Genomic DNA, 10,956 nt, shown 5'->3' with positions numbered 1-10,956 from the left:
CTCTCCCTCCCTCCTCCTCCTCCCTTCTGTCTTTCTCCCCTTTTCGTTTCCTTCCTCCCATCTGATAAAGTTTTCCACCTGCGTTTCTGGTACTTTACGGGTATGTTTCTTTTTGCAGTGGATTCTGAGGCCTGGATATCTTTCATGGTGTGTGTGTGTGTGTGTGTGTGTGTGTGTGTGTGTGTGTGTGTGTGTGTGTGTGTGTGTGTGTGTGTGTGTGTGTGTGTGTGTGTTTAATAATAACAATGATGATGATGATGATGATGATGATGATAATGATAATAATAATAATAATAATAATAATAATAATAATAATAATAATAATAATAATAATAATAATAATAGTAATTTTCTTCTTCACCCATGCTCCTTTCATACTCTCACTTTTTTTTTCACACCCTTTCATTTCTCTCTTTCCATTCACACGTTCTTTCACTTTCTTTCCTCCTCTCTCACTGCTATCTCACACCCTCCCCCATTTCTCTCACTCCTTTCACATTTTCTCTCTCTTTCCCTTCCTCCTCTCTCACTCCTATCTTACACCCTCCCTCATTTCTCTATCTCAACTTCCTTTATCGCATCATTTTTCACTCTCGCCTCAATTTCTCACCTCTCTCTCTCTCTCTCTCTCTCTCTCTCTCTCTCTCTCTCTCTAGGTTCTTTTACTTCTTCCCTCACCAACCTCCACACTTTTTTACCAACTCTCTCTTCTCCCCATCTCCCTTCCCCATATCCTACTCCTGCATTTACTCTTCCTTCTTACTTTTCTGCCTTCCTTCCCTCCCCATTTCTCCATCCCTCTTCTCCCCTCCCCACCTTTCCATCCCACTCCCCCACCCATTCCCCCTTCCATTGCCCCCACAAAACCACACCAATATATCGGCATTTCACGGTCTCCTCGTCACCAATGGCAGGCTCCAGGATCTTGTAAACACCCCCAAGGCAGAACTTCACTGATGGAGCCCTGTAGACTGACGGATGGACCTGTTTGGCACTGGGTCTCGCTGGGGGCACTCATGGTTGAGTAGTTGATGGCTTGTGTAGTTTGGGGGAACATTCGAGGGTGTGGTGGATGGCTGGAAGGATTGATAGATAGATGGATGGACGGATGGCTGATGGATTAATGGTTGGATGGGTAAGATGGATGCTTGGTGCCTAGTTGAATAGCTGATGGCTTGTCTAGCTTGGGGGAATCTTCGAGAGTGGTGGATGGATGGAAGGACTGATGGATGGATGGAAAGATGGATGGGAGGGTGGGTGGATGAATAGTTGATGACTGTGTAGCTTGGGAGAATCTACGAGAATGGGGTGGATGAATGGAGGGATGGATGGTTGAGTGGCTGGATGGATGGATGAATGAAGGATTAATAGTTGGATGGGTAGGTGGGTTGTTGGATAGATGAATGGATGGATTGTTGAATTAATTGTTGGGACTCTTCCTGTCACTTCCTCTTCTTACTTCCTCTTACTTTCGTTCCATACCTATGTCCTCTTCATCCTTCCCAATGTGACCCTTTCTCCCTATTGAGCAATAATACTTTCATTCACCCTGGTTAGCTCTCTCCTCTTACTTTCTCTTCTTATTTCCTCTTACTTCCTCTTCATACATCCTTCTACTTTCTCTTCCTCTTTACCTGTGCCATCCTTACCCATTCTCCCCATACTCCCATCCCTCTTTAACACACCTTGGTCACATTTCATCATTCTTCATCTTACGTCCTCTTATTTCTCACTTCCTCTTACATCCGAGAGAGAGAGAGAGAGAGAGAGAGAGAGAGAGAGAGAGAGAGAGAGAGAGAGAGAGAGAGAGAGAGAGAGAGAGAGAGAAGAAAACGACTGAGGAAAATAGGGAACGAACACACACGGATTAATATCAAGAACAGACAGACTAAAAACCGCTGATTCTCCCCCACCCCCATCCCAAATTCCATCCATTATTCATTCCATACTGAATTACATTTACATCCTCTCCCACCCACACACCTGCTCATTCATCAAGCCAGCCTTAATTACTCACTGTCACCCATTCATCACATCCATTCATTTATTCATTTTTTTTTTTACACTGTCCACCCGCTTTAACAGTCTCGTTGTGTGGGGGAACTGAAGTGTTTTATTTAGTTATTTGTTTATTTTTTATGTTTTTATAAAGCCAGACGATTTTATTCAGCTGTGAGTGAGTCATAGGAGCCTGCGTTGCTAATTATTCACTTTCATTCCTTCATCAGTCACTCATTTATTTATTTTACAACTTTCAGCCGCTGTTAACCCTCCCCTAGCTAGGATTTATCTTGGTAGGTGGAGCGTTCACCATCCACTCATTCGATGTAGTGCTGCCCTCAGGTGACTCTACACTGAGTGACTAGCCAAATGATTTCCTCCAACTCAGGAAACCAATTACTTCGTTGTGTGATAACCGTAAAACGCCTGGTGGTCTAGTGGGTTAAGGTGCTTTAACTCGATGAGGTCCAGAAGCACTCAAGTCAGGGGGTTGGTTGGGGTTTAATGAGCACGGTATGCCACTCAGGGGCGCGCGAGGCTGGTCACTTTAGCCATGAACATCGAGAATGAGTAGCATTGTCCGGGATTCCTACTCTGCCTATGGTAAAGAAAAAAAATGGATGATCGATAGAAAAAAATATAGATGAAACAAACAGGAAAAGGAAAGCGAAATGAGCAAGAAAAAAAAGAGAAAGACAAATCTGGAGGAAGAGAAATAAGGGAAAAAGACGAAAATAACAGAAAACGAGGAAAATGAGAGAAAGGAGATGGGGATGCTTAAGGGAAAATTGCTAAGTGTTGCTCAGAAGCGGAGGTGGAAAGCGAAGTATGAGAGAGTTATATCTTTTGAGCGGACGGAAGAAGCATTAAGAGAGAGAGAGAGAGAGAGAGAGAGAGAGAGAGAGAGAGAGAGAGAGAGAGGAGGGGGGACAGTATATTATTAAAAAAAAAGGTAGACAGGATTAAACAAAACCTGAAAAAGTAAAAGAACCAGATTGATGCAGATACAGTTTACAGAGACAGATAGATAGATAGATAAATAAATAGGTAGGTAGGTAGGTAGGTAGGTAGAGAGAGAGAGAGAGAGAGAGAGAGAGACTAAATACCCAAATTAAGAATGCATTAGGAGCAACACGGAAAAGAAGAGGGTCATTTAGCGTGAGAAAGAGGGAAAGGGGAGGAAAGAGGAAAGAGAGAAGGCGTAATAAAGAGGGGAGAAGGGGAGGGAAATGACGAGGAAAATGAGAGAGAGAGAGAGAGAGAGAGAGAGAGAGAGAGAGAGAGAGAGAGAGAGAGAGAGAGAGAGAGAGAGCACTGATAGGGACCCGATTTCATTAATTTAAAATGAATAGAAAGGGGGGACTATAATGGACATAGCCAGCCCTGAAGGATAGGGGGGATGGGGGATGGGGTGAGAAAGATGGGAGTGAATGCTGTTGATAAGGCAGAATATGGAAGGGAAAAAAAAAACTTAAGTGGCAGCGTACAGGTAAATGATTTATAGGAACACACACACACACACACACACACACACACACACACACACACACACACACACACACACACACACACACACACACACACACACACACACACACACACACACGAAGTTACTGATGACCTGATAGACGATATTGGCGCCCCCTCATAATTCAGCCATAAAGTCTTCAGTAATTGTAGCCTCGTAATGCTTGAGAACTTGGAGTGTGTTCATATAGCATTTTTTAAAACTACAAATTAGCCTATGAATCACCGCCTTATATATATCTTGTGTATATAAGGATGGTTCATATATAACACCGCTCTTCTATTCCGCCGGGCCATTCTCGTGTTGTGGGGACGACCTAGTGTTATCAGATCCAAATTTACTCACTCCCACTGTCACAACCACGACCACACCAGCCGACTGATCCTTTCCCACAACGAATATAATACCGTCAGTTGAGATTCTATTGGAAGGGTACTTACTGACCACACCATATATTTATCAGAATAGCGGCATATATCATTTTGGATTCATTTGTACTCGCAATATACTAAATCAGAGGCGACGGAAGGAAGGGACGAAGAGAGACAAGATATAAACCGTAATTTCCTTGGCTGCATAAAAGGTGCAAGAACGCAAAAAGAAGCCGGGAGAAAAAGCCGACGTGGGTGACAGTCATAAAGTGAGGTGCTGTGAGAGAGAGAGAGAGAGAGAGAGAGAGAGAGAGAGAGAGAGAGAGAGAGAGAGAGAGAGAGAGAGAGAGCTATTAAAGTGGCTCCTGCAAAACTTCTCCTTATGACATGAACCATCTGTTGTCCATTTGTCCCCGTCTGTCTCGCTTCCTGCAAGGAGGAGAGGAGAGATGGAGGGAAGAAGGAAAGGAGGAGAGAGGAGAGGTATGGAGGAAAGGAGGAGAGAGGAGAGGGATGGAGGAACGGAGGAGAGGAGGAGAGAAAAAGGAGTGGGAGACGGTGGGAAAAGAAGGAAGAGAAGGAAAGGAAGAGGAGGCGAAGCAATGGAAAGAAGGATTACGGGGGAGGGAGAGAAGGAGAAAAGGAGACACTGAGGATAGTAGGAGTGAGGAGAGGGATGGAGGAAAGATGGAGTACTATGGAGAGATAGGAGAAAAGAAGGAGAGACGGTGAGGGATGGAGGAAAGGGGGAAGGAGGGAGGCGGTGGAGGGAAAGACTGAACAGAAGGAAAGGCCGAGGAGAGGAGGAGGGGAAGGAAAAGATAAAGAAGATATGGGGACGGAAAGGTATAAAAGAAAAGGAGGAATAGAGAGAAGGGAGAGAAAAGTAGAAAATTAAGAACAGGAGTACAGGTAAGAAGAAAGAGGAAGAGGGAATATGATTAAAGTAGAGATTTAGAAAGTAAGAGGAGGAGGAGGAAGAAGAGGAAGAAGAGAGGAGTGGTTGGAAAAAAAATGAGAAGGAAGGTCACGAAACAGAGAGAGAGAGAGAGAGAGAGAGAGAGAGAGAGCGAATGACAGAGACAGAAAGCAAAAAAGATGACACAAGAATGACCGAGAAACTGTGAAAGAGTGAGAGAAAGTGAGCGAGAAATAGAGAAAGAGAGAGAGAAAGTGCTGGCAACTGTGTATATATCAGAGCCTTGCGACCTCCTCCTTGCGTCTGCCTCTTTTATCTTGCACTTTATCAACCAATATTTCCCCCCTCCTCCCCACCTCTCTCTCCCCTCCCCTTCCCTCCCCTTACCTCCATTCCTCTCCCTCTCATTCACCCCCTCCTTCTACTCCCTCCCCCTCCACCTATTCCCCCTTCTTCTTCCCTCCTCCCTCCTCTTCCTACTGCCTTCCCCCCCTCCCCCTTCCCCCATGTGTATCTCTTTTAACTCCCCTCCTTTCTTCCCCCTTCCTCACCTTCCTTTCTTCCTTCCTAGCCCTTCTTATCTCCATTCTTTATTCCTTTCCTCTTCCTTCCCTCTCTCTGGGTCTAATTCTCCCCTCGTCTCATCCTTTTCCCTCTCCTTTCCTCCCTTCTGAGTCTCTTCTCACTCCTCCCTATCTCCTCTTCCCTTCCTCCCTTTTCTTCCTTCTTTCCTTTCTTCGTTTCCTTTTTTGCTTTCTACCTTTATTCCTGACGTCGTTCCTTCCTCACTTCACGTCCTCTTTCTTTCCTTCCTCCCGCCCACTTTCCCGAATCCCTCCCTCCCTCCTTCTCTCCCTCCCCATTCCCGCCCTCCCTCCTTCTCTCCCTCCCCATTCCCTCCCTCCCTCCCTTTCCCTCCCTACTACCTCGTATCTCTCGCCACCTGGCAGGCTTCTTCTGTTCTCTGGCATCAGGTTATCTTTGCTCTCTCTCTCTCTCTCTCTCTCTCTCTCTCTCTCTCTCCCCAGTGCTACGGGATGGTTGATTGTGACATCGCTCAATATGTTAGTTTTGGGGACACGCGACTGGGGAAGGGAAGGGGAGGAGGAAGAGAGGGGGGAAGGGAAGGAAAGGTAGGGAGGGAGGGAGGTGGAGAGGAGGAAAAGAGGACGGAGGGGGAAGGAAAAGCTGGAGAGGGAGGGAGACAAGGAGAAGTAAACTGAAAGGCGGAGTAGGAGAAGGAAAGGAAAGAAAGACAGGGAGGGAGGGAGGTGGGGGTAATAAATTAATGAAAACTGGACGGGGAAAAAAAAAAGGGAAACTGTGAGACGGGAAAAAGGGCGATGGTCAGTGGAGTCAAGATTGAGGATGAGATAGAGGGAGAGGAAAGGGAGGAAGGTGTGTGAATGAGACGGAACGAAATTTAATGTATTACGAACATAGGAAAATATTAAGGAAAAAATACGATGACTGGAAAAGAAATAACTAGGTGGCTGCATAGATGAAAAGAAGGGAGAGATGATACATGTAGAGTTTCATGGTGTGTGTGTGTGTGTGTGTGTGTGTGTGTGTGTGTGTGTGTGTGTGTGTGTGTGTGTGTGTGTGTGTGTGCGTGTGAGGGGAGGGGGGGTGAATGGATAGGGATAAGCTTAAGACGTGTGTCGGTCTGGTCTGACCTGAGGCCCATGACAGAGATCCCCCCTAACAGAAACGCGACGTGAGAGGGCTTCTCGACATGGAGGCAGGAGGGAAGGAGGGAGAGAGGGAGGAAGGACTTGGAGAGAGAGGGAGGAGGGAGTGGGAGGAAAAGGAGAGTAAGTGAAAAAAAAAGGAAGGAAAATGTAGGTTGTTGGGAGAGGGAGAAGCAAGTGAGAGATGGAGGGGGAAGGACTGGGAGAGGAGAAGGGTAGTAAGGAAGAGGGTTGGGAAGGAAGGAAGCGATAGAAACAGGGAGGAAGGAGAAAGATAGTAAGAGGGAAGGAGTGAGAGAGAAGGGAAGAAGGAGAGAGGGGACGAGAGGGTTGTGAGAGATTGTGGAAGGGAAGGGTAGATGATTGAAAGAGAGAGAGAGAGAGAGAGAGAGAGAGAGAGAGGACGTTAAGAAAGGAGGGAGCCACATTAGATGGGTGGTAGATAGGGTTTTAGTGGTCAGGAGAGAGAGAGAGAGAGAGAGAGAGAGAGAATCTTTTTTGGGTCCAGAAAATGAAAGCGAGGCTGGAATAAAGGAAGAGTCTTGTGGTGAAAGGTCGAGATGAGATTGCTCGCTGAGGGGAGCTTATAGTGGACACGAGGGGAGAGAGAGAGAGAGAGAGAGAGAGAGAGAGAGAGAGAGAGAGAGAGAGAAGGGAATACCAAAAAAGATTGAGAAAATTAAAAAGAATATTATTGATCGATGACGCCAGATCTTCCTAGAGTGGCGAGACTGTGCGAGAGAAAATAAAGCGAGAGAGAGAAAAAGAGAGAGGAAGGACAGGCCAACACCCTTGTCCTTCCTCTGACACGACAACTACACCACTTTTTCCTCTCTCTCTCTCTCTCTCTCTCTGCACCACGAAATGAACTCTATGCTATTCTTGGTCAGGGTTGAGAGAGAGAGAGAGAGAGAGAGAGAGAGAGAGAGAGAGAGAGAGAGAGAGAGAGAGAGAGAGAGAAAGGAAAAGTTTCATGGTAATGTGCCTTGAAATAGTTCTCTGCAGTGCAATTAGAGAGAGAGAGAGAGAGAGAGAGAGAGAGAGAGAGAGAGAGAGAGAGAGAGAGAAGGAAGGAAAAGTGAATATGGAGGGAGAAAGAAAGTGATTGAAATTATTGCCGGGTGGGGAAAGATGAAAGAAAGTGAGAAAGGAAGGGAAGTGTGAGAGAGTGGGAGAGAAAGGAGAAGGGAGAGTCATGACAAGAGAGGGCGAAGGAGACAACTGAGTAATTAAAGGGAGGTGAGAGAGAGAGAGAGAGAGAGAGAGAGAGAGAGAGAGAGAGAGAGAGAGAGAGAGAGAGAGAGAGAGAGAGAGCAAACAGTAACATATCGTAGCTAACTGGACCTGTTAAGGTCATTTGTTACAGGTATTTTTTAATAAAGAGGAGGAGGAGGCGAAGGCTTGGAGAGAGAGAGAGAGAGAGAGAGAGAGAGAGAGAGAGAGAGAGAGAGAGAGAGAGAGAGAGAGAGAGAGAGAGAGAGAGAGAGAGAGAGAGAGGCGGTCTCTGTAAAAGACATAATAAAATAATAATGTTTTAGGATATTTGCCCAAGGAAGAACTGTACTAAGTTTGAAGGAAATTAATGAAGAAATAAAGGAATGACACGAAACTGAAAAGTGTGTGGAAGAAAGAGAGAAGAAAGACGATGCAGAAGCCGAAAGAAACAAAACAAATACATTCTTTCTGGTAGAACTGAAGGAGTAAGTGTTGGTGTTAGTGTGAGTGTTTGTTTGTGTGTATATGTGTGAAAGAGAATGTTCTATGTGTGTATATGTATAAGAATGTTTGTTTTTGTGTGTATATGTGTATGAGAGAGTGTTTGTGTTTGCATACATTTTTGAGGGAGTGTTTGGTTGTGTGTATGTATGTGTGAATGTTGTTTGTGTATATGTGTGAGAGAGTGCATATTTGTGTGTATATGTGTGTGTTTGTGTGTATAAGCGTGTTAGAGTGTTTGTTTCTCACCCTCACCCACACCAACGCCTCCTCTAGCACTTCTCAGCAATAACCAACAGTAATAACGCCCCAACCGTGAAATTAGAGTGGGGGGGAGAGGGCATGGAGGGTGATAAGGAGGGGAGGAGGGGGAGAAGAGATAAGGGGAGAGGAGTAAAGGTGTATAAAGAGAGAAATGTTGGACGATAAGATGAAGAAACGGAGAAAAAAGGAAAAAATAAGGGCGATGATAAAAAGGAAGGAGGGGAGCTGTGATAAAGGGAGGGAAATATGGGCATATAAATAGAGAAGTGTAGTGTGAGAAGGTGAAAAACATAGAAGAGAGAGTAAAACTAGAAATATGAAGGGAAATAAGAGGGGAGATATATATACAGAGAGAGAGAGAGAGAGAGAGAGAGAGAGAGAGAGAGAGAGAGAGAGAGAGAGAGAGAGAGGTGCTGAGTGAAAAGAAGAAAAAATGATGGGTGATAAGGAGCTCATTTGTCTTAAAAAAGAAGAAAAAAGCAAAAGCATGGAGGTAAAGATTCTGAAATTAATTAGGAGTGAATATAGAGCGGGAGGAGGAAGGGATGAGAATATTGATAGGGGGGGGGAATGGGGGAATAGTGGAAGTAGTGGTAGTAGTAATAGTAGGGGTACCAGGCAGTAGAAGTATTTTTTTTATTGCGTTACTATGATTGACACCATTTATTTCCCTGATTTACCTACATATAATTTGCTCTCAATTTTCATGAAAAAAAGAAAAACGCATTAACTAAAACGTAAATTTACAGGTATTAATTATCATAAAGTGAACACGTGTTACCTCGATTTTATGCAACAATGTATTTTAATCCTTTAATATATGCCTGAATTATGCCTAGACTTTGCCCTTGTTTTCCCGTGTTCCTAATTTATGCAGTACCCCATAAACTGCAGTTACCCCGGCCTCACCTAAATACGCTGTTGTCTTATTAAGAGTGAAATACGCGCATTAACACCCCCCTTACGCATTTCCATAACCCCCCACCCCACTTCCTACTCTTCTCTCCCTCCCCCTAACCCCACATCTCCCCTCCCCTTCACTCCCCTCACCTCATCGTTCGTATTTTCCCCTCTCCTCCCCTCCCCTCCCTTCTTCCATCCCTTTCAACCTTACCTCACCTTTTCCCTCTCGACCTCTCCCCTCCCCTCCCCTCCCTTCTCCCGTCTACTCTTTTCTTCTTTCCACACCGCACCCCACTAACCCTGACCCCTCCCTCTTGTGAGCAATTTGAAATCATTTTCGAATTTTGATGTAAAAAATAGCGAAATGTATGGATTTAAAAAGTGTGTGAATTAGAATTAATGTCGTCCTCTCTTCCCGTCCTTCTCTCTCCTTTCCTCGTCCTCCTTTCCTCCCCACCTTCCTCCAATCTTCCCCACCTTCCTTCTCTCTTCCCCAACTTCCACCCATCCTCCAGCCTTCATCCTTTCCTCGTAGTTCCCTTTTTCTCTACCTTACTTCTCCCGTCTTCCCCTTGTTATCCTCACCCTCCTCTTCCTCTCTTCCTCCTCTTCCCCTCACTTTCCTCCTCCTCTTTTCTCTTCCCCAATCACTGACAGAAATCACTGACACTGAAAAGACACATAAGGTGAATTTTGACCCGTAAGAGAAGAGGTATTAAGGGTTACAGTATAGGATGTATTATAGGATGCGGTACTTTTTTCCCAGTTGACCTACGACTGACGTTTTGATCAGTTAACTGGCTCCCTGACTGGCCTGAGCTACCCTTGCTGACTGGGTAATTTACTGACCTGACTGACTGACAAAACGGATCGGCTTAATTGCGACTGACTGCCTGATTCATTAGCTGATTGACTGATTGGTTGACACACAAGACCAGCTGCCTTACAGGTTAATTTACTGAATGATGGAGAAGTTATTGAATTGACTGAATGATCGATAATTGGTTAATTGACTGAGAGACTGACTTCTTTCCTTACTGAGTGACTAACTGCTGGACTACTGACTGACTCATTTTCTCGTCGACTGACTGGCTGCCTTACTGACTAGATGATCAGCTGACTGCCATACTGACTTCACTGACAAACTGACCGACTGACTGATTGACAAGCTGCTCTAACTCTGACTGACTCGTTTCTTTATTGACTGACTGGCTACCTTATTGAATACCTGATGAACTGGCTACCTTACTGACTGACTGACTAACTGATTGACATATTCATATTGACGAGAGGGCACCATCGTCCTCTTCTGTCTTCATCTTTTATCTTCCTGTCGTCATCAGTCTCTCTCTCTCTCTCCCCGCCCACACTTATCTCTCCTTCCCCTCGCCTTTCTCTTTCCTCTCCCTTCCTAAGTCTCAATATATCTCTCTCCCCTCTCTCCCTTCCCTTCTTCGCGTCTTCTTCCCCTCCCCCTCCCTTCCCTCCGTTGCGTGCGTGTGTGCGTGCGTTGCGTGCGACTCCCTCCCTCTTTAAGACCACCACATCTTTGATATTATATTT

The sequence above is a fragment of the Coenobita brevimanus genome, chromosome 25 (assembly GCF_032717465.1).
Source record: "Coenobita brevimanus isolate Jiangsu-jjx chromosome 25, ASM3271746v2, whole genome shotgun sequence".
NCBI lineage: Eukaryota > Metazoa > Arthropoda > Malacostraca > Decapoda > Coenobitidae > Coenobita > Coenobita brevimanus.
This window is presented reverse-complemented; position numbering follows the sequence as displayed.